Source organism: Cydia splendana, chromosome 22, assembly GCF_910591565.1.
Source record: "Cydia splendana chromosome 22, ilCydSple1.2, whole genome shotgun sequence".
NCBI lineage: Eukaryota > Metazoa > Arthropoda > Insecta > Lepidoptera > Tortricidae > Cydia > Cydia splendana.
The window spans coordinates 1,348,532-1,375,979 of NC_085981.1; the positions used below are offsets into that span (position 1 = coordinate 1,348,532).

A 27,448-nucleotide genomic window follows, 5' to 3' on the forward strand; every position below is an offset into this window, starting at 1 on the left:
GCCGCACGGGCCGAGTTGTGATTGGTCGATACGGCTGCCGCATGGGCGGACTGGCCAATAAGGACAAGCCTGCATTATCTCACCATTGCGGGAATATGTGGGTGAGTGATTCATTCAACTTTAGGGATGTATTCATATCGATATTGAGTGACGCATTAAAAATATATTGTATTTCAGCAATATTTGCTGTAATTGTAATTCTACTCCAGACAGTATACACTGACTATTACCACTAATGATAAGCCTAAATTTTGCGAAGACATTGCCAAATTTGTTGGTCCGATTAGGGCATTGCGTTAGTTTCCGTTCAGCTCTAGTTTTCGTCCACTTGAAGGAGTAGCAACTAATATATTTTATTTTTAGTTGATTCGCTACTTGCGAAATATCATCTATTGTTTTGTTTAGACAATTGGTTGAGTGAACCACACACAACCAACGAAATTGAACTGTCGATTGGTCCATCGCTGACGACGCGATGATGTAGCTCCCGACAAACATTGTAATGAATGGCTACTGTAAAAAAAATGCTAAGCGAAACGACCCGGGGAGACGGACAGTCCTGATGAAAAATGACTAGAGATTCGACCCTAAATGAAGGTATTAAGGGTAGAAAAAGAAGTATACCCATATTCTTTTTCTACAACTGCGACAAATAAATGATTATGATTATGATTATCTATCTAAACCTTTGTTAAATAAAGGTATAGATTTTGAGGGTCAGGAAAGATAAAGGTAATGTTGTAGACGTAAATCTTTGATCTGTGCGCTTTTGTATAAGTAATAGCGGTTTCGCACTACGTCCGATCCAAATCCGATCCGAACCCGTGAAAATATGGTCCGTAGTAGCCGTAGAACTATTTCTATGGTAAGTTACGGGTTCGGATCGGACGTAGTGCGAAACCGCTCTAATAGTTTAAAAGAGCAAATTATCATCAACTAGGGTCCCTGCGCTAGTTTCCGTCCAGCTTTATGGTTTTCGTCCACTTCGTAAAATTTGAATACAAATTACCTACCTTGCCGCACAAACTTGGACTTATTGCAATCCTCATAATACAGTAATAAATCATAAATATCATAATATAATAGAATGAAAGAAACTCCCTCAATTTCCATCCAGTGGTAGTCTGGTAACTTGGCAACTAGTTAACACAAACCTCATCTCACGCTCTGTAAACAATCTAACCTAAGGCATCTGTCTGATTGACATATTTTATTAGTTGCTTACTTAAATACGAGGGTCGCACTGAAATATTCGGGAATGGGACACTTAGAAATAACATAATAGAAACAGGCATATAATTTATAAAAATGTAACTCTTTATAAAACTTTTAAGGTATATTCCATTTGGTTGTCATTTGTATTTAAGAATTACTGGCAATTTGAAAATTGTATGTCGAACATTATTTGAATTTTTGGCCAAGTGATTTTTCGGATCATATTTTTAAACGGTTTTCAATATGCCCTCAGCGAACAAATAAAAGTTACAATGGGCTTCTGTTATTTTTTTATGAACTAGAGTTCATCGTACGCTCGTTTGCAGTTAAAATTAAATATGAAAGTCACTTTCATTTTATCCCATGGGTGATCTTAAAGAAGCATGTCATTCCAAAGCGACGTCAAAAATTAAAATCGCATTTGTGCTGTTAATTAAAAAGACTGCCAAAAAAGTTGCATATCGGCAGATTTCGACATTCCTAAATATTCATATGACAACAGTAAAAAAATCTTTTATATATATATATATGTAAAAAAAACTTCAATTCCGTTGGCTACTCCACGAATTTCATACAAAACCACTAAGGCCCCAAAATCGCCATACAAAAAGGACTTTGGGATTATGAGCCGTGTGCATTACAGAATGATTACTTTCAAAAGAAAATTTATATGCGTGGTCAGTTTGAGTTTAAGTATGTATTAAAATAAAGATTGACCGTCTAGATGCGACAGTTTTCTCTATTCCCGACATTTTCAGTGCAACCCTCGTAGTCGACTGGTTACTAGCTTTTACACTTTAGACTAGTAGGGACGTGGACTTATAATTTTCGCAGGGCAAATCATTATTATTTTGGGCTCAGAACCCATAGTCCATTTTATTTATTTCTTAAAAACGCATTATATTCAAGTAAATTTAAATTTGTGCTAAAGCAAAACAGAACCTAAAACTAAATATAAAAGACTCCCCCCAAATCACCCCCTTGCAGCATAGTCGCAAGAACGCTAGCGGCGTTACTCGTACCTCTCAGCATCGCTAGACTTAGAATCTAGGCATAGTCCATTCTGCGATCTAGACAGGGTTGGGCAAAATACTGGCTTCCACGTATTTCAAATACAAATTACAAAATACATTTTTAAAAGTATTTGAAATACCAAATACAAACTACTTTGGTGACTGGTATTTGAAATACAAAATACAAATTACAGTGTTTAAAATAATGTATTTCAAATACAAAATACAAAATACAAAATACTTTTAATTTTTTTTTGTTTAATCATTTAGTTTTTTTAACGAATATCCTTTCCTAAAAACTTATAGGGTCATTGCGCTTGTTTTCGTCCAGCTCTAGTTTTCGTCCACTTGACGAAATTTGAATATAAACCTACATTGCTGCACAAATTTGGACTGATTTCAATCCTTAGTTAAACAATATATCTGTCTACATATAAAAAATTTATTTCGCAAATAGTAAATTAAAAATGAAATATATTATTTGCTAATCTGTCAAGTGGTCTAAAACTAGAGCATGGACGGAAACTAGTGCAATGACCCTATCCCCTGGCTGTTGACGAAAAGTTCCGCGCAGAATAGCTCGCGCATTGTACCTATTTGCCCTCGTACAAGTCATACATTATATTTAAAAAAACGTTCCATTTTAGGATCATAGAATTTAATAAAATGTATTTTGTAGAAATGTATTTTAAAGCGACCCTTGGACCCGCGATTTTCAGTCTAGCAATTCAGCCGATAATTTCAAATTTAAATTCTAAATTTAATCTTTGGTATCTAGACGACGGCTCCCTCGGCGGAGACGCCGCTACAGTCCTACAGGACTTAAAATTTATAATTGACAAGTTTTCAGACATAGACCTCTCTATTTAATTACACAAACGGGTCTACCGCGATATAATTTCATTGTTTTTACCTTTAATTCCGACGTTTCAGCTGAGTTGCACCAACTGTGGTCACGGAAAGACTGACGTCCCAACAAATGTCAACGGAGATATTAAACATTTAAACATACACACACGTTACATTTTTTTATAAACTAATTTCGGGTAGTTTAGTGGTGTTTTATTAATATCTCCGTTGACATTTGTTGGGACGTCAGTCTTTCCGTGACCACAGCTGGTGCAACTCAGCTGAAACGTCGGAATTAAAGGTAAAAACAATGAAATTATATCGCGGTAGACCCGTTTGTGTAATTAAATATGTGTACAAAACGCGAGAGTTTAAAGTGTTATATAGACCTCTCTTTCAATTTTACAAAATGTGAAATTTTCATACCTTAACTTTAACGCCATCCTGCCCAACCTCTCTGTTCATTCCAATTCATCTCTTACGCTTCTAGGTTCACCAATTTTCGACGAAGCCATCAACCCTGTTATTAATTGCAAATTAAATCTGTTTAACTGCACATCCAATCTATTATTCGAAATTAATCCCCACATGGCCCTTTACATCATCCGTTTTTGCCTTTTCACTCCAAAATTTATGTATTTACTGCGATCCTGTCCGATATGGAAATACCCCGCCATACTTTCATCAATTGACAGCAGTCTCCAAACCACTCTATCTAAAATTTTAAATGTTAATTTTGACCTCAGATCATGGACCCAGGCGGTTCTCCCTGTTCGATTTGGTGGCCTGGGTGTTCGCTCCTCGACCAGCATAGCGTTGCCTGCCTTCTTGTCTTCCGTTTACTGTTCGCTGCCTCTCGTCGGTAAAATCTTAAATCTCCCTCAGATTTCCGGCGCTGAGATAGCGAGCTTGGCGGAGGCTGAGACCGCTTGGTGTGGCACGTGGCCAGGGGTGACCGCCCCGGCCACAAAACATGTCCAGAGAGCCTGGGATACCCCCGGCCTTAAAGCTACTCACGCGTCTCTCATACAAAATAGTCCGGACGACTCAGATCGCGCCCGCCTACTAGCTGTCTCTAGTTACGAATCGGGTCACTGGCTGAACGCCTTACCGTCTCGCAATATTGGTACTGTTTTAGAAAAAAACACGCTTAGAATATCAGTTTGCCTGCGCATTGGGGCCAAAATATGCTCCGCCCACACCTGTGCTTGCGGCAAAGACGTGGACCAGCTAGGTCGACATGGCCTCTCTTGCATCAAAAGCGCCGGCCGTTTATATCGCCACGGCACCATCAATGATTTGGTTCGGCGGTCGCTTGCTACCGTTTCTGTGCCTGCTACTTTAGAACCCTCAGGCATGGCGAGAGACGATGGTAAGCGACCGGACGGAGCCACACTGGTGCCGTGGAGACTGGGTAGGCCTTTGGTGTGGGACGCTACATGCGTAGACACCTTTGCGCAGTCCCACATCCAGGCTACCCGGGCACAGGCTGGCGCTGCTGCCGACCAGGCCCAACTACTCAAGCGCCGCAAATACTCATCTTTACTGCAAGATTATGAGTTTGCGGCGCTTGCAGTGGAAACAATGGGTCCTTGGTCGGCGGACATGAAAACTTTCATGGGGGACCTGTCGACACGGCTGGTCGACGCTTCGGGAGACCATAAGGCTGGCGCTTACCTCTCCCAGCGCATATCGCTGGCAATACAGAGAGGTAACGCAGCCAGCGTTATGGGCTCAATGCCGCAGGCGGAGGTTCTAGAAGGGGTATTCTCTTTATAACTTCTTTTTATTTTTATATATTTTATTAGTATAATTTAGTTTTTATATAATATTATAAGTATTAGTTAAATTTTTAAGTAGGTTTATTTTAATTTTAGTTTAGTTTTTAAATCTTTAATTCATAGTTAGTTTTAATGTTTTTTTTTTTTAAAGCTTGAAGTTATTAAAATGCAAAATACATGTGAGTGCAGTATTGAAATACCAAATACAAAATACTTTTCCAGGTAGTATTTGAAATACAAATACAAAATACTAAAATGTATTTGAAATACATGTAATTGAAATACTGCCCAACCCTGGATCTAGATAGACATCATCCTCATCATTGACTATCCTTAATTTCCATGATCATTGGCATTCGTTAATCATCGTGTAAAATTGAATATTATCTAATAATAAGACACGAACTTTTATCGATATCGATAATATTGAGACGCTTTGTGGACGGCACTAAAAAGTTCGTTATTCTCATTGTTTATTATTTCGGTTATAAGGGGGCTTTTAACACAAAGATTCTACTTATTATTGAGACATTTTACAGTCCAGCAATTACAGATGAGCCTGCGTTACATCATACGACCATATTTATCTGCACACATGCGCAAAACAACAACTTGTGGTTGGCCGGACGATTTCATTGCCATATATGGAGGTGCCGGCCCAGCCTTGCTAAAATAGGACATAGGTTGGTCTGTATGACATAGTATCATTAGTATCTCTTTCAGAAATTGTTTAGAAATTCTTTTCAAGTTGGAAGAAAGTTGAATACTTGTACGCAACTTCACCTACTAAAAGCCATTTTAAACTCACCACGCTTTATAATGAATTTAATAGATAAACCACTAGATAAACATTTACTTAATGTATGTAGTTAACTGTTAAATATATAATTTCTAAGGATATTTTATTATTTTATAAATATAAAACTAATGCCGATGCATAATTTTTTTCATATCTTTATCTTGTGCACAGCGCCATCTAACATAAAACAACAGAACTACGACGCCACGCAGTCCGATCGTCAGCTAACGTAGCGAACTGCAATTTTGGTAACCAATCGGCAAAGAGCTCCCTCTTCCAGGATTTACAAGAAATCTTTTTACATTATATTTATAGGTCTCCATGAGGGCACTACACCGCACCCGAACCAGGCGTGGCTCACTCCGCGATTTCGTCGCTTTGCTACAGGTAGCTAAAAGTACATCCCTTCAGCCCCAATTTTGGGGTTTGCCATAAGCCGCGCGTGGCGCTGTCGCCACCTAGCGGCCATATCTGTGCTGATCGTAACAGACGCGTTTTGTTAGAGAGTGAGTCTTCTGTACCTAGTACTATTATTTATTCTGTGCCCGAACTGAAGGGAGCCTTGGGCTATAACCGCGAAAATCGAAGTTCGCAAATTGCGGGCATTTTTCTCTGTCACTCTAATTACGCTTTCATTGGAGTAAAAGAGAAAGATCCCCGCAATTTGCGAATTTCGGTTTTCGCGGTAGCCCCTCTGGGTCACCTAAGTGTCAAACAGTACCTAATACACTACTATTACTTTACTATTAGTATTGAAGGATCACCAAATTCTGTAAAAGTAAAATATATTTTTTTAATAGGTACCACAACCAATAGCAAACACGCGTGCGGCTGATATTAAGCGGATTTTTGGATTTACTTTTAACTAGTTGCGCGTTGCCGACCCTTTTATTTAAAGCTTACAAGGAAGTTGTTAAAAGGGGCTCGTCTGGGTCTCTATGGGAACTACTGGGAACGTATTGTGGCAAGAAGTGGGAGATGACCTCTCGCTTCCAAGCGGAACTGGAGCCTGCAGTCCTGAGCAGGCGTGGCTCACTCCGCGATTTCGTCGCTTTGCTACAGGTAGCTAAAAGTACATCCGTTCGGCCCCAATTTTGGGGTTTGCCATAAACCGCGCGTGATGGCGCTGTCGCCACCTAGCGGCCATATCTGTGCTGATCGTAGCAGACGCGTTTTGTTAGAGAGTGAGTCTTCTGTACCTAGTACTATTATTTATTCTGTGCCCTGATGGCTATCCGCTGGAGCTTTGGCTGGAGCTGATGGTATCATATAAAAGAGCTTGAGTTGCAGATTCTAATTTTTTTACTGTGAAAACAAAATATAATATGAAGGAAAATGTGCAAATTAATACCATTCTCTTTCCGTCTAGTCCTTTAATCTTCGAAGAGTCCGAAGTTTACCAAAGAAAACTTATGAAATTCTCACATAACATTAACATTATTAATTTATTAGGAAAAATATAATCACACATCTAATTTGATTCTTTTTTTAATTAAAACATTTCTGTGTTTATTTATTACATGAGCTAGGGTCTCAGTTTATTTTGGCCACTTTTCTACCACAGCCTCCGTTCCGATCATTCATGTCTGCCAGTCTAAATGGAGGACCTTTAGAGTAAAAGGATCGAAATCTCTTATGGTAGAACAGTTGTAAAAAAAGTGTCCAGCAGTCAGCTGTAAATAATAGTTCCAAATCTCTCCAGAGTAGCGCTAGAGTAGCTAACAACGTAGGCGTTATTGACGGAGTGAAGTGCGTTGTCAATGATTTGAATTGTTTTATCAAATATTCTAGGTATTGTAGCGCCACCTATTTAAGGTTTTTTGACGGTAACTTTTGGATACATGGAGATTGTTTGCCTTAACTTTACCTTCCATAGCCAGTCTGTTTACAGCTGACATTATCAAAGTGTAGGTATTTCTGCTAGTTATATTTTAAGAACAACACATTACCTATTAAAATATTTTTTTTATTTTTATATAATACCATGAAAATACAACCATCTTTTCCAAGAAAGCGCCGAGCGAAAGAGACCGCCGTCTTCATCACATCATGTCGTCTCGCCGACTTCGACATTTCCGTTCAGTTTTCCCGCGCAGCGATCAAGTGCGCGCGCAACCGTCCCGCGCGCGAACGTTTCAAACGCCTACTCAACCCGCCGAATTAAAAAAATTGTGCCATCTGTGTAAATAGAAAAATAAAAAATATTTTATCTGTGATTAGTTTTTAAAAAGTGGGTTTTAGTGTTGTGCCATTAAATTCAAGGATAATCGAAACGTGAGTATTTATATTTATAACTCTTTTTTTGCGTTTTATTTACGCCTTAAATATGATTTAATTTTTAAATTTCAAAAATGTGACCGGAAAAGGATTTTCTTTAGATAAAATGTCTAGCGGCCTTGTACGGCGCCTTGGTCGCCGTTAGATCTTCAAATAAGGCTTTGCCGCAATCTAGGCTGGCCTAGGACGCTGGGATACCTAGGTATACTAGTTTTCTAGCCGGAGGCTGACAAGCACGATACGGTATTGTACTAAATAACTTATTCAGTTGATGGGATCTCTATATTGACTTTCTAAAGCGGGCAAAGCGGCTTGTTCTGTTGAGTGTAAAGTTGTTATCAGGTAATTTTGAATCAGACTTTAACTTGAGCATAATGGCGATAAAAAACCGGCCAAGTGCGAGTCGGACTCGCGTTTCAAAGGTTCCGTACATTAAGTCCGACTCACGCTTGACTGCACATTTTTAATAGGTTTTCCTGTCATCTATAGGTAAAGAACTATTTTGTGTATTTTTTCCAAAATTTTGGACCCAGTAGTATCGGAGATAAAGGGGGTAGGGAGATGGTAATTTTTTGGCTATTTGCTTAAATATATGTAACTTCGAACCTATATGTATTTTAAAATTATAAAATAAATATATTTGAAATTCTCAAGATGAGATCTTACATGTAATATTACTTATATAACACGATATAATTTGAAAAACTTTATTTTTTAACTTTCTCATTTACCCCCCAAAAGTGGCCCCCATGTTTAAAATTCTCGCCGTACTCTTAGCGTATTGTAGTCATCTCTCTATTACTAGTCCGCACTAGTGCGACAGTTGCGTTTCGTTCGCTACGGAGCGTTAACGATTGCACGTTGGCTACGCACCCAGTTTCGGCCGAATCTAGATAATTAAACCGAACCTTCGGTTTCGGAAAAACATTTCGGACGGAGGAGAACATCCGGACATTTTTTTTTAGTTAGCCTGGTTTACTTAGTGTCCCACTGCTGGGCGAAGGCCTCCCTCCTTTCCTCCACTCGACTCCACTTATCCGGACATACGAAAGCATCTTTGCTTAAGCTGAAACGGAGACCTTTGCTAATGCTCGGTCAATTAGTGACGGATTGAACATTCTTATAGCGACATACGGCAACAACATCATCGCAATTAATCAAGCAAATTGTTAAAGTCATTTGAGTTGTATTCATAACTAACCTTTCAATAGGTACCTACTGCTTAGTCAAGTGTAAAAATATGGATGCACACACCTTACTCAAGAATATGTCCCATATCTCTTATGTCGGCGAATTAAGAACTATGGAACATATTTTTGAGTAAATTGTATGCAACCATATTTTTACACTTGACTGTACCAACAGAATTAAGTTTAATTGATGAGTTTAATTCAGAATAATAACGAGTCACACATCCCAGGATAGACCTTGTGCTCTTTACTCACGGCTATTTGAGCGAATTATTGAGAAAACACAGAAACTGATGATATGGGATGCGTCAGCGCGAGATGCAGTCATCCCCGTGAACAGTGAGGAATGGATCAATTGTTGAATGAATATACGTTGCTGTGCTGTGCCATTGCTGGCGTCTCGCTACTCTCGCTACGCGAGGTCGAATCTTCTCATCAGAGTTGGGAAAACATATGGAATTCACGTAATTCATATGTCCCAAATTCCAATCCATATTGGGATTCCGTGTTTATTCCATCCAGAATGAGGAGCTTTCAAACTCACCAAATTTTACCAAAATCTATTATCAAAAAAAAAACAAAAAAAAAATCGGTCTTTGAAACATGAAGATGAGCTCAACATATTTTGAAATCCACCAATAATTAACACTCCAGGATTCAAAAGTCCTTGTGCTCCTTACTCACGGTTATTCGCGAGCGAACGATTGAGAAAACATCTCAAACCGCATGCGTCAGAGATGCGGTCATCCCCATAATGTGAGCATCTTTATTGCTACACTGACAAATAAATCCCTCTTGTATCAACGCTTTAGCGGTTGCATACTAAAGGGTGATTCACGTTAGAACGGTCCGGGTCAGGGCCGAGGCGTCCGGTCCGGGCCGAGGCGTCCGACACTTCAGTTTTCGCACGCATCACGTGATCACCCGTCATACACAACAAAGTTTCGGAAACTTCGGCCCTACAGGGACTGTTTCTAGCGTGACTAATCCTTATACAAGACTATTGGATTGGCAGTTGGCACTCTACATTCTACTGACCTGGCCCCTCCCTGGCCCAATTCAAAGGGGAAACAAGCTTTTCGCGAATAAACCCCCTAAGTGAAATACGGGTGGTAAATAAAATTAATTAACTTCCCTACAGCAGCTCAAAGACGCTCATTGACCAAACGCAAGAATGACTCTCCGATTGACATTTGGCGTTTTTATCTATTGGCGTCAAGTTCATCGTGCAGAGTTGGCAAAAAAGTTAAGTAGGTACTTACTAACTTTGTAAGTTTGATATTTTACTGAACTTTTCTTTATACATCCACTTTATCGCTAGCTGCTGGCCCTTCCTGGGCCCTACAAATTATTGCCATCTCTGTATTGCCATATTAAAATTTTACTTCAAAGAAACTTAGTCATTTCATACCTATACGAGTACGAGTAGCTTGTGGTTAACGATCAATAGAATTACAATTTGTTTCATTCAATCATACAATTGGTAATTTACTAAAAGTCCGACGTTGAAAAATGGCGATGACCGCATACGCAAGTTTATTACTTTTAGTCATCTTTTGAAGACTTTCCTTTCCCAAGGAAAAACAAATTTTCCTTCTGTAAAACGGTTCCAGTTTTTTTAGAATCTCAATTCCACATTTGCTATTGTTCAAGGAAAATGAGATCCTCGATCAACCCCCAACTTATAGCTCAAAGGCCTCAAAGCATTGTACGAAGGCGAACCTAAACTAAACCTAAAAATTGTTAGGAATTTTGAAAACAAAGACATTTACTAAATCAACCTCCGAGGTACCTAGTACCTATATGCCATTCGGTCGCAACCCGCACACAATTATCAAGTCTGACCGCAAAACGGAGTTTTACGAAATCCCGCTTATTCCAAAAAACAATGTTTTCTGTTGGGCCGATGACATCAGACGGGCTAATATTAAAGTTGGCGGCTCGCCATGAGCGCCGCCACTATGAATACGCCGATATGACATAGGTTAGAGTTCGCCATCCCACACACGAGAGTAGAGCAATGACCATAGGCTTAATAGGTACTACTGCATGGTACTAGAGAGATCTCTGGATAAATAAAAAGATAGAAAGATAGATAATATGGAAGTCTATGCACTACTCCTTTTTTTAGCGATTTAATTTGTAAGAGCAATGCCGAGAGAATAGAACAGAGACATCTCCGGAAATGTGGATCTAGATCTACCTCGTTTTAGCACTTGTACGTTACAGAAGCCTATATCCAGTGGTTTTCTTAGTTGGCTAATCACTAACAAGTAGTCTGATGCCATAAATGCTTCAACGTATTTTAACCAGGAAGAGGCTTTTCCCAATTATTGCCTGAATATTGCTATTATTGCTAAGGAATGACTGGTCTCCCTTTGACATAGTTTCCTACTGACCAATCTGTCTACCTTGTCATTATCTAAGCACATACGAGTATTAACTGAAAGTTCCGTTTTATCCTAATTGGAAACCCTCAATACCTACCCTAACCTCTTAGAAGTCTAAGAGAAGACTAAAGGATGACTCACGTTAGACCGGGCCGTGTCCGGGCCGGAGCTTCCGGCGCATCGTTTTCTATGGAAAGCATCACGTGATCGCCTGTCGTGTTATAGAAAAGTAAGCGCCGGAAGCTCCGGCCCGGACACGGCCCAGTCTAGCGTGAGTCATCCTTTACGTGGGTATTAAGCTTTTCATTTTTGTAAGTAAGTACCTAAATGTCTGTATTCGATTTTAGTACGAAATAACTCTGCAAAAATAAACTTATCTTCTCGAGGTTGTTGAGGTTGTTAAGGTTATCATTTAATTTTAACAAGCTTAAGTGTCCCAAAATTTCTGTATGTATTAATACCTTGTACTTACTACATGTGAAAATGTTCTCGTTTAAAAAGGTGTAAAAAAGGCCAAGGCTCCGCTGGTATTTGCAAGTTTTTAGACCTTGTTTTTGATGAGGCCTACACGAATTTAATTTTCTTAAAGTTTATAAATTCTGTGTTTCATTTAGTTTATCCTGAGAAGACTATTTACTAAGGTGAGCAGCAATTTTCATGAGACATTTATGACGATGCATCTTTATGATGAATTTGAATAGCAACAAGTAATTAACTATTACCTACTGCACATGTTGCATTTGAATACATATTATTAAAATGTCATTGTAACATAATGTTATCTTGTATCTATCAATATTACGTAATAGGACGTTTTTTATTATACAACCATTAATAAATTTCAGAATATATATATGCCCTTGCATTAACCTCTTTGCGTTAAAAATATTTCGGCACTGAGTAACCAATCACTGACGAACGCTAATGCTTTTAGCATGTTCGTATTCCGCGCGAGCATCGTAAAGATTTGCCAAAAACGATTTTCCTTTTAGCGTCCTTATTTCTGCACCGTTGTTTAGTCAAAAATGACGTGCCTGTACTACCAACCCGACCCTATTATTAAAATTGACCCCCGAATTTGACATTTTCTGCAGGATCACTTTAAAGTACATAACATTATAGGACCTTTATTCAGTTACCTATAAAACCTACGCCTACTACGTTTTACGCACGATTTTATATTCCCGTTTAGCCTTTAATTTTATTATCATTCAGGGTCCAAGCACAATTCTTGGAAACGCTAAAACAGGCTATCGAAGAAGCCGGTTAAGGTCAATTCATACATTGAATGCCTTTAATAGTATAACAGCTGTACTAGGAATACAGATGTGTCATTTGTTGACTGTCTCCGAAGGCGCGCGTTATGAGACTCAATGCCAAATGGTGGATTGACTTCTGTTTAATTCTAGTCATCGTTATAATTATTGAAAACAAGGTTCTTACAAGAATTTGATCTAAAGTAAACAAACAATTCACCAACATCAGATCTATACACTTTCGGTGGTGGTGGAGATGCTGGGATGTATAGTGATTTAGTATTTTAAATTTAATTTACATTGTCTTATTTTATACTGTTATCATGGACTTATAGGTAGCAGAAGGGTTGATTTTGATACTATCGAGATCATGAAAACCGTAGCAGATAATTATCACTAACTTAAATTAACTCGTGATTTTTATACTTGATACATATTTCATACTTGTGTTGTATTTATTACCTACCTATTGACTGTATTTTTTACTACTTAAATAGATATATTTACATAGGTATACCCATTACGATAAGCAAAATTCTTTCTGTTTATCACTATATAGTAATAAATACAACACAAGTATGAAAAAATGGTTTATGTGGATAATTTACTCCACCGTCGCATACTTAATAACAAACATGATCGGATCGTCTCAAGGTACCAATTTACTTTATATCATTTTTTGGCAAAATTGTTTTAAGGAGAGGAGCTCACATGTGAACAATTGGGTAAACATGTAAAATGAGAACATTTGTAACGTTTTATTATAACAGAACTGTGTCATAACATCCTTTGGTGGTACCTACTGTCGAGCTCGTTCGGAACTATTCGGAAGTGACGTCCGTCTATTTCGATCCACCTGTCCGTGCCAACTGGGCTCTGTGATGTTACGAGCTGACTCAGAGGTCTTAGGACAATACAATATTTGTATTACACTATTTACAGCCTAAAGTTGGATTATGTAACTGATTGTAAACAAAATCTTATCTTAGTGATCAGTTATAGTAGAAGATACGTTATATACTTATATATGGTCGACCTTCGAGCAAGCATACCTAATATTCAGTACAAAAATGCTTGTTCCGCACAGTGCCGGACACTGGTGGAATCCCCCGCCATTAAAGTGACACTGGTCACTGGTGTAATCAGGAATTAAATAATTTCCCATCACGCTAATACAACTGGATATACATGGGTTAGTATTCCTCATTTCTGATATAAGTAGTAATGCGGTACGAGTACATACTAAGATTTACACAGAAAACAACAGAGTATACTCAACTCCCATACAACCATTTCCAGTCGCCGTTACGACGCGGTGTTGACACATCTTGTGTCGACACCGTCTGTTTCGGTCACAATTCCAGTCGCAGAGTCGTCGCCGTGTCGACACAGTTACCAGAAATGGGGAAGGGTCGACACATGACACAAAGTGACATAAAGTGTGGTCGCCGTGTGCACACATTGTTTCGGGTTTGCGACTACTTTATGCCAAAATCATTCGTTCATTCGTTCATTTTGTTCCTGTCAAATGGAAACTGTCAGATGGAAAAATACTTAAATAAAAATAAGTGACATTAATACGCCATCTCTAAAACGGATTACAAGACGTAATTATATATTGTTTGCATTTATATTACAATAGGACTTAAATTATTATGGGGAATTAAACTGCTCGAGTGATTTGATAAACTAAGTGTAATATAATCAACGCGCCACCACATTGTTTTAGTTTAGCCGGAAATGAAATTGTTTACTTCTCAGTGCCTGTGTTCATAACTATATTATTTGAAGCATTTTTAGTACTTCGATGCGTATACTATACTTAAATAACAGAAATAACGCTTTACATACTACGAAACTTGTTAATTATGATGTATAAATATGGTTTAAGGCTGAGAAATATTGCAGTCACAAAGTAGTTGCAATGTTTCGACTTTGTGTCGACTCTGTGTTGACACATGACACGCGCTGTCAAAAGTAATAACAAAGTTACTGGTATGTTACTGGATTTGCAAAATGGCTCCTTGTGTTGATTTGTTTTCAGATATTCTCAAAGTGTAAAAATGCCGTGGTCAGAGATGGGCATTAATCGATTAACTGTTTATTCGACTAATTAATGGAATAAAAAAAGTTAATTCTCAAATTTTAATCGCGATTAGTTTAGTCGACCTAACATAGATTGAAATTGAATTAATCTGAATATTAATCGAATAAATTATCGATTAAATCTCGATTGAAAGTTGACAGGGGGCCATTTTTGTACGTAAAAATAATAGAAATGTCTTGCATGCAGATGGTAGCAAAACACTTTGTCATAAAAGTCGAGATGGGTCTCGATATATAGGTTTTAGGGAGTGCCGATTTCGAAAATAATGACCATTTTGGAATCCGAAATGGCGGCCATGCACTGTGTCATAAAAGTCGTCATGGATGTCGTTTTATAGGTTTTAGGGGGCCCCGATTTAGAAAATGATGACCATTTTGAAATCCAAAATGGCGGCCATGCACTATGTCATAAAAGTCGTCATGGGTGTCGTTTTATAGGTTTTGGGGGGCGCAGATTTAGAAAATGATAACCATTTTGGATTCCAAAATGGCGGCCATGCACTATGACATAAAAGTCGTCATGGGTGTCGTTTTATAGGTTTTAGGGGGCGCAGATTTCGGAAATGATGACCATTTTGGATTCCAAGATGGCGGCCATGCACTATGTCATAAAAGTAGTCATGTATGTCGTTTTATAGGTTTTAGGGGGCCCCGCTTTCGAAAATGATGACCATTTTGGAATCCAAAATGGCGGCCATGCACTATGTCATAAAAGTCGTCATGGGTGTCGTTTTATAGGTTTTGGGGGGCGCAGATTTCGAAAAACATAACATTTTCAATTTAAAAATGGCGGCAATGCACTATGTCATAAAAGTCGTCATGGATATCGTTTTATAGGTTTTAGGGGGCGCAGATTTCGAAAATGATGACTATTTTGGATTCCAAGATGGCGGCCATGCACTATGTCATAAAAGTCGTCATGGATGTCGTTTTATAGGTTTTAGGGGGCGCAAATTTCGAAAATGATAACATTTTCAATTTCAAAATGGCGGCAATGCACTATGTCATAAAATACGTCATGGATATCGTTTTATAGGTTTTAGGGGGCGCAGATTTCGAAAATGATGACTATTTTGGATTCCACTTTTATGACAAAATACGTAGCCGCCATCTTGGATTATAAAATGATCATCGTTTTCGAATTCTGCACTCCCTAAAACCTATAAATCGACATCCGTGACGACGCAAGTTATCTTTATTTTCAGATCTAACAAATTGCTACAGAATACAAAGAACAAAAAAGAAGCGAGGAGGTAATGAAACAAGCAAAAATACAGATGATTCCTCGACGCAATTGGGTGATTCTTAAATTGTGTCCAGATTTTTTTGTCATAAAAGTTTTTATTTTTCACATATTACTCTCACAAGTTCCGTGACATTTCGACCTTGTAATTTTTTAAGTAAATGTTTTTGTTTATCTATGAGGATCTCACTAGAATAGTATAATCAAGGTATGTTTATATTTGATGAATGAAATAGTAACGCAAAAAAAAAAATATTTGTGTCTTATATTCCTGCCGAAGACTTTTATTTTACCTTTTCCTTCTACACAAGTTTGGCCAAGTAATAAGAATTTAGGGCTCTCAATTTTATTTTGACTTCTACAACAGTAAAGCTACGAGGCCATGTTTGGTATCGTTTTCGTATAAATTCGCAGTACCAAATTTAGTTAAGGTATCACATTGACACCATTCCGAAGTAAAAACATATAAACTTATTAAAATACTTTCTTTTAAACTCCTCTTCACGCTTAAACTGCTGAACAGTTTTAATTTAAATTTGGTACACATATATTTTGAGTCCCGAGACAGGATATAATAAGTTATCTCAAAAATCATCCTTTAAAGGTGTGAAATGAGGTGTAGGGGGGAATTCAGAATTGACTTCTTGAAGTTAATACTGTTTAAGTTTAGGTTTGAAGTAATGTTTTTTCATAATTTTTAACTAAATCAAAGATGTAGACCATCCCAAATTTCATATAAATCGGTTCAGCGGTTATTGACTCCCGTACAAATTTCCACGCCACTTTTCACACCTTCAAAAGATGATTTTGGTTATAAGATCTATCCTATGTCCTGTTCCGGGACGCAAACTATTTCTATACCAAATTTCAACGAAATCGGTTCAGCGGTTAAGCGTCAAGAAGAGTTTCAAAAAAACCGGCCAAGTGCGAGTCGGACTCGCGTATTAAGGGTTCCGTACATTAAGTCCGACTCGCGCTTGACTGCACATTTCTAATAGGTTTTCCTGTCATCTATAGGTAAAGAACTACCCAAGTAGCACAGATAGCTCTATAACTACTCACTTTTAGTTCTATCTAACGCTCTGTGCGTATTAAGACACTTATAAGAGCACACTCGTGGTCCTACAGCTGTATAATAGATCTCAGTGATATTTATATAGCTTAGGGCCGATTAAAAGCTGCATTACGGCTCTGAAAACTACCATTAATACGCAAAGAGTGATATAAAGGTATATTTGCTACGACCCTATACAGCTTTAAGGGTTATCAAATGCTTTAACCGTTATAAGGTCTGTTTAGTGGATAAAATTACGCCATGTGCTGTATAAGGATGTAATTGTGGACTTTTATTACGTTGACTTATTAACGGAGCACAAGTGAACTATTATGAAGCTAATAGACGTATAATGGAACACATGTGGCACATAATACAGCTTGTCGCTTAACATGTTTACCACTAAGCAGCTTTTATTACACTGACTTTTAAGGGAGCACGAGTGAACTAATATGAAGCCAATAGACGTATAATGGAACACATGTGACGCATAATACAGCTTATCTCTGAACGTGTTTACCGCTAAGCAGCTTTTATTACGCTGACTTTTTAAGGAAGCACGAATGAACTATTATGAAGCCAATAGACGTATAATGGAACACACGTGGCGCATAATACAGCTTATCGCTAAACATGTTTACCGCTAAGCAGCTATTATTACGTTGACTTTTAAGGAAGCACGAGTGAACTAATTTGAAGCCAATAGACGTATAAATGGAACACATGTGGCGCATAATACGGCTTAGCGCTGAACATGTTTACCGCTAAGCAGCCTATTATACTACCATTGGGACTATCTGCATAGCGGCTGTTAAAACGTTCATAAGATGCCTTATAACTGTTTAGAGGTTCACTAGTGTATCGAAATAGCGACTTGGACTTTATAGTGGTTCACTTAAGTATCTTTATCAGATATATAACAGTCGTATGCTGCATATAAGAATTTTAACGGTTCACGTTGCTTTTTAACATTGACCGCCATTTTATTGTATATAACCTACAAGATTGAAATTGCTTTTCCAACTTTTAAGGGTAACAATATGGTTTTGTGCCTGAGTTCTTAACCTAAATCATTAGTTTAGTACTTCCTATAACGTATTATTAACTTTTTATCTCATAATTCTGTCCAAACCACTGAAATAGTTTTTACACATAGCTTATTTATATCATTCAAATAAATAAATACTGATTATTTTCGTGGCGCACTGAAATTTTCTTAGATAATGTATATATATAATGTCAATAAACTTGCATTCCCAAACATCTTTCTCGCATTAATATATAAAAGATCATCTACAAACATTTAACTAAACACTTTAACAAAATGACTTATGGTGTCGTTGCGCTTAATGTTTTTGCTTCAATATAAATATGTTCACCTCTGCGTTCGTCGTCACTATACTAAATATAATAGCTGATTTTTAAGGCAGAGGTGTAAAAGTATGTTATTAATTATCTTTTATTCAGCCCAATGTCAATATTTCCCGGTATTAGGGCGCACATGTGACATATTAGCTGAATAAAGGGTAACTGGTGGTCTCTTACTCAGCCAATATACACCTCTTATAACTCCTGTTACCCCTTATAATTCCGTTAAATTGCTGCTACAACGCTCTTAAGTAGCTATGTGAACTTAAGGCTGCCTAATTTGTGCCCATTTAAGAGTTATAAAAGCTGAAAAGACGCTTATACAGCTCTTATGCAGCTTTTATATTCCAGCTTCAAGCGTATTCGTACTTCATTATGCGGCTGCTATACAACTAATCTGTGCTACTTGGGTATTTTGTGTATTCAGACAGACATACATACAGACGCACGAGTGATCCTATAAGGGTTCCGTTTTTTCCTTTTGAGGTACGGAACCCTAAAACAAATTTATTTTTATTTTGTGGAATGGTGTCAATGTGATATCTTAAATGGATTCAGCACCCCAGATTTATACGAAAACGATACCAAACACGGCCTAGCACCTTCACTGATATAGATATATCAAGATAAAATTGAGAGCCCTAAATAAACTTTCAAGAGCGGATATCTCAAAAACTATTCAACATATCGAAAAAATTGACTGAATAAACTTGTAACAAATTAAATTAACTTTCATTTTGTATAAGTGGCCATGTCGCTGAGATGCATAGTTTCCGAGATATAATCGAAAAACGGGAAAATGGGACCTTCAAAGCCCCCTCTCTCCCCCCCGCTCAAGGGCTACGGCCGGGGACTTTTGATATGTTCACCTCCTAACTTGTCAAACCGAGTTACGGAGTCAAAAATTGTGTTCCGAGCATTTCCCTCTACAACTTTTGGAGCATTCGTTGCCTGACCTAAGTAGCTTATTGAATTTCTTTAAAAACTTTTCTGTAAAAGGTTGACGGGTGTTGGGTGTTTATATGGTTTCGGTCGATTATTATCATTTGCATTGCCCATGATGACTTACTAGAATTACGAGCACACGAGACACTAATAGTAGTTTGACAAACCTTGGTTTTCAAGAGGTATTTTATATTGACATTTGCTGTCACAAATTTGCTGTCAGATTTAGTCGCAAACCGCACGCAAAGTGCACACAAATGTGTCGACACCTTGTTACGGAAAAGTGTAGACACGGCGACGACACTTTGTTTCGAAACAATTCTAGACACATTGTGTGGACTCTGTTACGACACATCTGACATTTAGTTACCACTTTGTGATTCTGCGACTGGAATGGTTATATGGGTAAGGACTTGGAGAAGGCTTCATTTCATAATGGCCTATCGTACGCTGCTTTCATCTGATGGTCTCTTTCTATTCGATATCTACAAGTGGACTTTTTCATGCTCATTACCGATGAATATCCTTGCCAATACCAACCCAAGAATGTCGAGTGACGGAAACCGTCACCCTGCTCCGTGCACCCGAGAAACCTTGTGTCGTCAGTCAGTCGCAACGTATGCAAATTGCATCAAGCCCATCTATCTTGGCGAAACACTTCCGTTTTAGACTGCATAATAATACAAAATATATTCTACTATTATTGACAACACTAATTACATATAAGAGAGTCGCGAAGCGGATAAAATTATAACTAATAGTATATACGAGTACTTAGGTGGTTGACAAAAAGATGGTACCTACCATTTTAGTCTGGGTGATGTTTATTTCTTTAGGAATCTATCGAAGCGTAAGCAAGTGTCGATATTTCAATATCTTTTGAACTTCAGAATTATAAGATATATCCCATTTGCCTAACAGAATATGCAAGAAAAAACTGTTGTGCACATTTCTGTGTGTTTTATCATCGACAAGTGTTTTAAGAATATTGCCCCAATGAACAGCTAACGCGTTTCTGTTCTGTACCAATTATTAATAAATCAGACTAATGTATTGTCTAAGAAATTCGATAAAACACTTGCTTTATGTTATGCCTCTAATTAACATTAGAAATGTCCTTACAGACTGGAAAGATACGTTTAGATTCCACTGAAAAAACGAACTTTCAGAATAGATATACTTATTTATACTATCTATAATACCTCCTTTAGTCAGTTCTTTTAACAGTCATATATATTCTCGTGTTACTTTCGGCACCATTAGGTAATAAGAAGTAAAGTAACTAACGGAACTTTCTGACCGCAGTTTCTAAAAAAAATCTCTCTAAAAAAGTTCTAATGAATGTTCTAAACCTTTAAAATGAGACTAGAACGACTAACTCCTCAAGGTTTTCCTGTTCCCCGAGATAAGCTACAAAATATAAATTCAACCTGAATCCAAACCAGTCCGCCTGCTTAAAATTCCGGTCGGTCCCATTTTTCGACGACCTTGGCTACGTTTAGTCGCCAATTCATCTTATTTTGTTTATCTTCGTGAGTTAACACCCGTGCTAATTAATTCACGGCAGCAATTAGCAATTGTAAAGGCCCAGTCTGAGAACACCGCTGTAGAGCTCCGTGGTAGAATCGGAGTATGCTAAGGTTTCATGCCAAGTTCTATAACAAGTAAGGAGCTTAATAAAGTCAGACCGAGAAAAGTCTGCAGTGATTTTGATAGCCCACGCAGTGCAAGTATCATTTTAAACGTCAAACTTCTATGAAATTATGACGTATAAATAACACTTGCACTGCGTGGGCTATCAAAGTCGCTGAAGACTTTTCTTGGTCTAACTCTAATAGGGATATGTATTATGAATATTATGATGCATTCTTACTATATACCAAGTTTGCACGAAGTTAGCGTAGTCACAGTCTAGTAAGCTACTTGACCTTTACCAAATGTTATGGACCCAGCAAATACAAATATAGACTGTGTGCCAGCTGAAATAAATCTGTTAGGGGGCCGCCAAAATTGTATCAAAAGTTACGTACTGTTTAGCAAATCGACGTTTTGCAGTTGTTGTACAGTAAGCAGCTAATCATTTAACGCTTCTAGCTATTATGTTCTAATGCACTCATAAATATGTATATGTCGGCGGCCGATCGTAAGATCAGGCATATCGTGAAATTCCTAGGCATATCGTGAAACGTGAAAATCTTTGACTCGTTCCCTGAGTCGACGGAGCCCCGCTAGGCGGGGCTCCTATTTCTGGGCAGTTTGCCCTTCGGGCATCTGAAGCAACCTAACGAACCTATATCCTATACCTATCTATTGGTTTAATGTGACTATCGTCAAAACATTACACAGGAACATTACGATCTGCCTGATCTTACGATCGGCCTACGACATATACACGCAATAATCACTAGTCAATGATTATGTCCGAATAGCTGTCTAGTTTTTGCTGTAGTAGTGTGGTAGATGTTTTCGTAGCTTATATAGGTATATCCCTTATTCAAATAACATTCAAGTATTGAAAATGTCTTATTCCAACCATCTCGATTCTATTAGATTTAAAACCAAATACCTATAAACGAGCATTTCTTGTTTATTTATATATATATTTCGGGGATCTCGGAAACAGCTCTAACGATTTCGTTGAAATTTGCTAAATATATGTGGGTTTTCGGGGGCGAAAAATCGATCTAGGTCTTATCTCTGGGAAAACGCGCATTTTTGAGTTTTTATATTTTTTCCGAGCAAAGCTCGGTCTCCCAGATATTTAGATTTAAAACCATTATCCTTATAATACAATAATACGACACTCATTCATAGTTTTACGATGCCGTTCTCCTTGGAGCGTGCCCTCGGCGACACCAACACACAGACATACAAACAACTGTAGGTGTGAGTTCGCACATCCGCTAACACTATTTTGGTTTTCTTAAAAATAGTTACCTTGGCAACTGTTCTACTACAGACGAGTTATGTCTGAGCAGTCTGAGACTCTCAGATTGCTCTCAGAGCAAACGGTAGAGGTAAAGGTAGAGTTTACATTTTTGTAAGGACAATGTGTTTTAAGCAGGGTAACAAATCAATAACTATTAAATGAAAAAAATTAAAAACCTAAGCTAGTTATAGGATTTTAACATTTTTAACCTATTTAATGCCAAAAATGCCTTACGTCATACTTGGAAAAGAGCTGATACTCTTCAAACTGCTGGATCGGTTTTTATCAAACATAGCTAAGAACCACTGCAAGGAAAGTCGCTTTTACGTGAAAAAAACCGCATCGAAATCGATCCATCCGTTTGAGAGCTACGATGCCACAGACATACATTGGCATCAAAAGCTCCAAAATGGTAGAGTTAGCTTGGTCCTACCACAAAATAAATAATAGTACTAGGTACAGAAGACTCACTCTCTAACGCGTCTGATACGATCAGGACAGATATGGTCGCTAGGTGGCGACAGCGCCACGCGCTGCTTATAGCTAATAACCACCAAAATTGGTGTGGAACGGATGTACTTTTAGGTACCTCTAGCAAAGCGACGAAATCGCGGAGTGAGCTACGCCTGGTCCTACTCTGAGTAGGTAGACAGTCAGAACAGCAAGAAATCCTGAAAGAAACAACTCGATATATATATTGACAGGTGTTACTTTCGACGGCCTCGGTGACAAATGTGACAATAACGACAAGTCTGACAACCCACCGACCGTGGCTGAAACCGATACCAATACGACACATGTGACAAATGTTACATAATTGGTAGGATGAAGGATTTACGTGCGGAAATCTTCTAAATGACACAGTATTAGATTTCGACAGTTTAAAATACCTAAAATAGAAATGAAGTTATAGAAATCCAATAGGTAATACAGTGAAATTTCGATAATCCGGCACTTCGATGGTCCGGTGTACCCAGTAATCCGGCACTAAAATTGGGATATAAATGATCATTCTATGTCCTAATTTACTATGTTGCCCTTTAATCTCCTTATAAATGGCTAAGTTCCAAATAAGAGTAGATTTTTTTAAATTTAGTATTTTAGTAAAATGTATTTCTACGACATATTAAAAAAGACATCAATAATATGCAGATTTGCACTAACTTCCAGTAAACCGAATTTTCCAGTAAACCGAATTTTCCAGTAATCCGGCTCTCTTGTGTCAGCATTAGTGCCGGATTAGTGAGATTGTACTGTAGATGTAGTAGTATTATCTGAATATTGAGCATAGAATATATTTTTTACAGGATCTCGCTTTAGCAACACTTAACTAAACACACACTTAACAAAAGTATTGAGATTATTGAGAAACTATCGAAAGTATCTTTATACCTAATTAGTCATAAAATTAATAAAATTATTTCAAATTATTTTTATAACGTATGTATGTATAACTCGTATTTTAAAAATGTATAGCTCTCAGTACTGACTAGCACCAAGCTAGTGCCAAGTAAGAATACACGTCCATATAAGCATATATTATGCATCATAAAACGAGTTGATTGTTCACAATATTGGCTATAAACGTAGCGGTTACTTATTTATGACTCCATTGTGACTGCGGCAATATGCATATGCTTCGAGTTTATCATCTGATATAATATATATCCGGGTTTCTTATCGAAACGGGTTTTCTAAGTCCATTACGGAAAGCATAAATTTAAGAATTATAATATGTATTTGTATATTCCTGCTTACTAAACAGCGCGTCATTCGAGTCAGGATCAGAAAACTATTGAAGGTAATCTCTATACTAAAGTGCATTGGGGTTATTCAAACAGGTTTTCAGGCGATTGCGGATTTGATTCTTTACAATCTGAGTATATGACAATGACATGGAATCTTACAGACATGTCCTACTAATACTTTAAAGTAAGAGAAAATCAAACAGCAGTTGGGTGGGAAATCTAGTCACAGCACGTGTGCACTTATTGCTAGCGACCGGAGCCAACGGCAGCGGGAGGTCAGAGGGCCTACCGCGATACGCTCGACGTGTTACCTCCCTGTCACACTTACGTACGTATTTATACATATATGTTAGGGTTTCTCCGGCTATAAAAAACTTCAAGAAAAAAAAGGTTACAAAAACAGATGAAGACATATGTTTACGTAGTAATAATATTCTTAGGCATGGTATAACATGTGTCACCTGGATTGCGTTCGATCCCACATATGTGGATTATTTGGCAACACACTTTTGTTAGTCATCGTGTTACTCACACAGGTGGTTGCCAAAGACATGGGCTCTTTAGAAAAACTTCCGGTTTCTCGACTGGGTTATAATTAAACAATACTTACTTACTAATAACACAAATAATAATATCTTTAGTACAGCCTGGCCAGCCATTTCGGCGGAAAATTTGAAAAATGTACACGCTAATATTAGAAAATATGAATTTCGCGCCTACTGACAATATTGGTTTGCCAGACTATAGTTATTACTGTTGTTATCTACGACTACGATTTTTTTTATACTCAGCATATACCTAACTGCTAACGATTTGTTATTTATTACCAGATCCAAGGGTAGTTTAAATTAGCAAATTCCAAACTCTTTAACTTTGTATTCAAATACAGAGTACTGTATAAGATTGAGATTTTGTGGATTAAATATAGAACGGAATGCCAACCTTGGAAAGCATATTGCGAACATTGTTTGTGTGTATGTTTATGACCTTATTTCTGAAACCGCATCTTTCAATGAAAAGTTTTCCCGCTACCTAATTGTAGGTCGTGCATAATAGGTATTTATAGTATGTTTGTGTATTCATATTCATAAGAAAACAACAGTAGGGTAACATCAGTATACGTGCGTCATTTGTACGTTGTTTGTGTTAACTATTTTTTCCCAGCTTTCAATATTAACAGTCTATTTTTGAATAATTTCATATTTTAGATCTATCGGTACCGTAGGTAATTAAACGTTTCTTATTTTAGAAAAAATAAATATGACATTAACTAATAATGGCCAAGTAAGTACAAACAATTAGAGCGAATGCCTTTTTAAAATAAATTAAAAAATCATTCCTCGTTTGTATCTAAACTAAATACAGACAAAAAATATAAAACATCTCCAAATAAAGGTAAATAAAATGATTCCAGTGATTCGTTGTTATTATTACCTCACACAAACTGGCCGCTAACGTGTCAATAATTATGTAAATGTTCTCGACTGTACTATTTAGGGCATGTGGGCCAGCGCTGGGCGTGGGCGGGCGGCATTCTGTCCACTCCGCCCACTGCTGGGCGAAAAGGCCGTATGTTAGTGGGATTTGTATGGACATACGATTTGTTTATTGGTGGTGTGAACTATTGTATGGAACAAGTTCGATTTCAAGGGACTTTCTCCGAGAGAAGGGATTGCAATGTAACTGAGGTCGATGTTTCGTTCGTGCAATATGCTAGGATTTCTCTTGTTTGTAAGTAATATTTAACCTAGGTACGGTAACAAAAATATAAGTAAGAAAGGATCCAAAAAGAACACCGACAAGATATAAAAATATTTCTACTTACTTCCCTCCCTCTTTCGATCATTTTACATATATTCAATTTAGTTAAGTGTTTTATATTCAAGTCATGTCTAACTGCATACTACTCTTAAGTAAAAAAGATAAACAATCTTGAAGGAGAAATAGTTTGAATTTTAAATAATGCAAAAATATTTATAAATTCTTTCGAAACTTCCTTCATCCTGCCCTGAGTCAGGTATAGAACCACCAACCAATACAACACATCGTTTGCCTATCACTATACTTATAAATAATTACTCAAATTAGATATAACCTGCATTAACTAATCAATAATCTATCATTAACGAGTCACCTGCTACCAGAATTACTCTTAATCGTCTTCATCCTCGTCCGAGTAAGCGGTAGGTGTACTATACACGACGAATACGTAGGATGTGTGTAGGCATGTAATATGTAATAGGCGTTGACAAGGCCGTGTTACATATTATGATATTCACGTCCGCCGAATAATGAATGAAATTTTACAGTTGTGTTTTCGAGCACGCAGGATATTATGTTTTTGAGAAGATTTGGATATCTTCTTTATGTATTTTTTTTGTGGAATATTCGGATGTTTAGGTAGGTAACAATTGTTTTTTTTTTACACCACGTGATAAATTGAGGACAAGAAGAGGTTTATATACATTGAACGAGCGTCAAAAGTCACAAGTATAAAACGCTGGATGCGGGTCGCTTCCAACCGGCACGTATGGAGGTCCAAGGGGGAGGCCTATGTTCAGCAGTGGACGTCTTATGGCTGAGATGATGATGATGATGAATATTTTTTTAATTAGAACAAAAGATAAAAAAAAAATTATCAAACAAAAGTTATTTCCAATAATCGGCAACAAAAAGAAACATAATGTATTAATCATTGGCAGTGCTTTTGACAATTTGTTTGAAAATGTGTAGCAATGATGACATTTGTCAAAAGTCAGAATCTTATTAATGTCATAAATAAAAAAGATAATCAAAACGGTGCAAGAAGGTTTCATACTATTTACCTATTACCTCAGGAGCTACTAACACATACAGGTTGCTCCAAATTAAAAAAAACGTAATTTGTTAATTTCTTCGTAACCGCTACACCGATTGTTATGAGACTTTGTGTACTGTTTCTAAATACCCTAATGCATATGTACATTTCGGCTTTGTGCAATGGCTAGGGACAACCTGTATAATGGATAGAATTTTCTTCTTGAAAAGGCTAACTGATTGATATACCTCTATGGTTATGCAAGGATTTTTGATAATTTAAATATCCCGTGCTTTTAGTCCTAGCGTACAACAACACCCCCAATAATTCTTCGACCAAATTGTTCCAAAACTCGCGTAAAATTAAATTTCAAGCATATAATAATATAACTCTTTCATGAATGACATCACACACGCTAATGACATCACGAGGTCGGCAGGTTGGCGCGACCATCATAACCAGGTCAAGTTTAACATAAACATTTGGCT

General features: G+C 37.5%; 1 protein-coding gene across 1 annotated transcript in view; it reads left to right on the forward strand.

The window, feature by feature from the left end:
• Positions 1-7,754: 7,754 nt before the first annotated feature.
• LOC134801593 (mucin-2) overlaps positions 7,755-27,448 on the forward strand; it is a 45,079-nt gene continuing 25,385 nt past the window's right edge. Inside the window, exon 1 of the mRNA XM_063774210.1 lies at positions 7,755-7,931. The gene's annotated coding sequence lies outside the window, so the exon portion shown is untranslated. The remainder of the gene's footprint in view (positions 7,932-27,448) is intronic.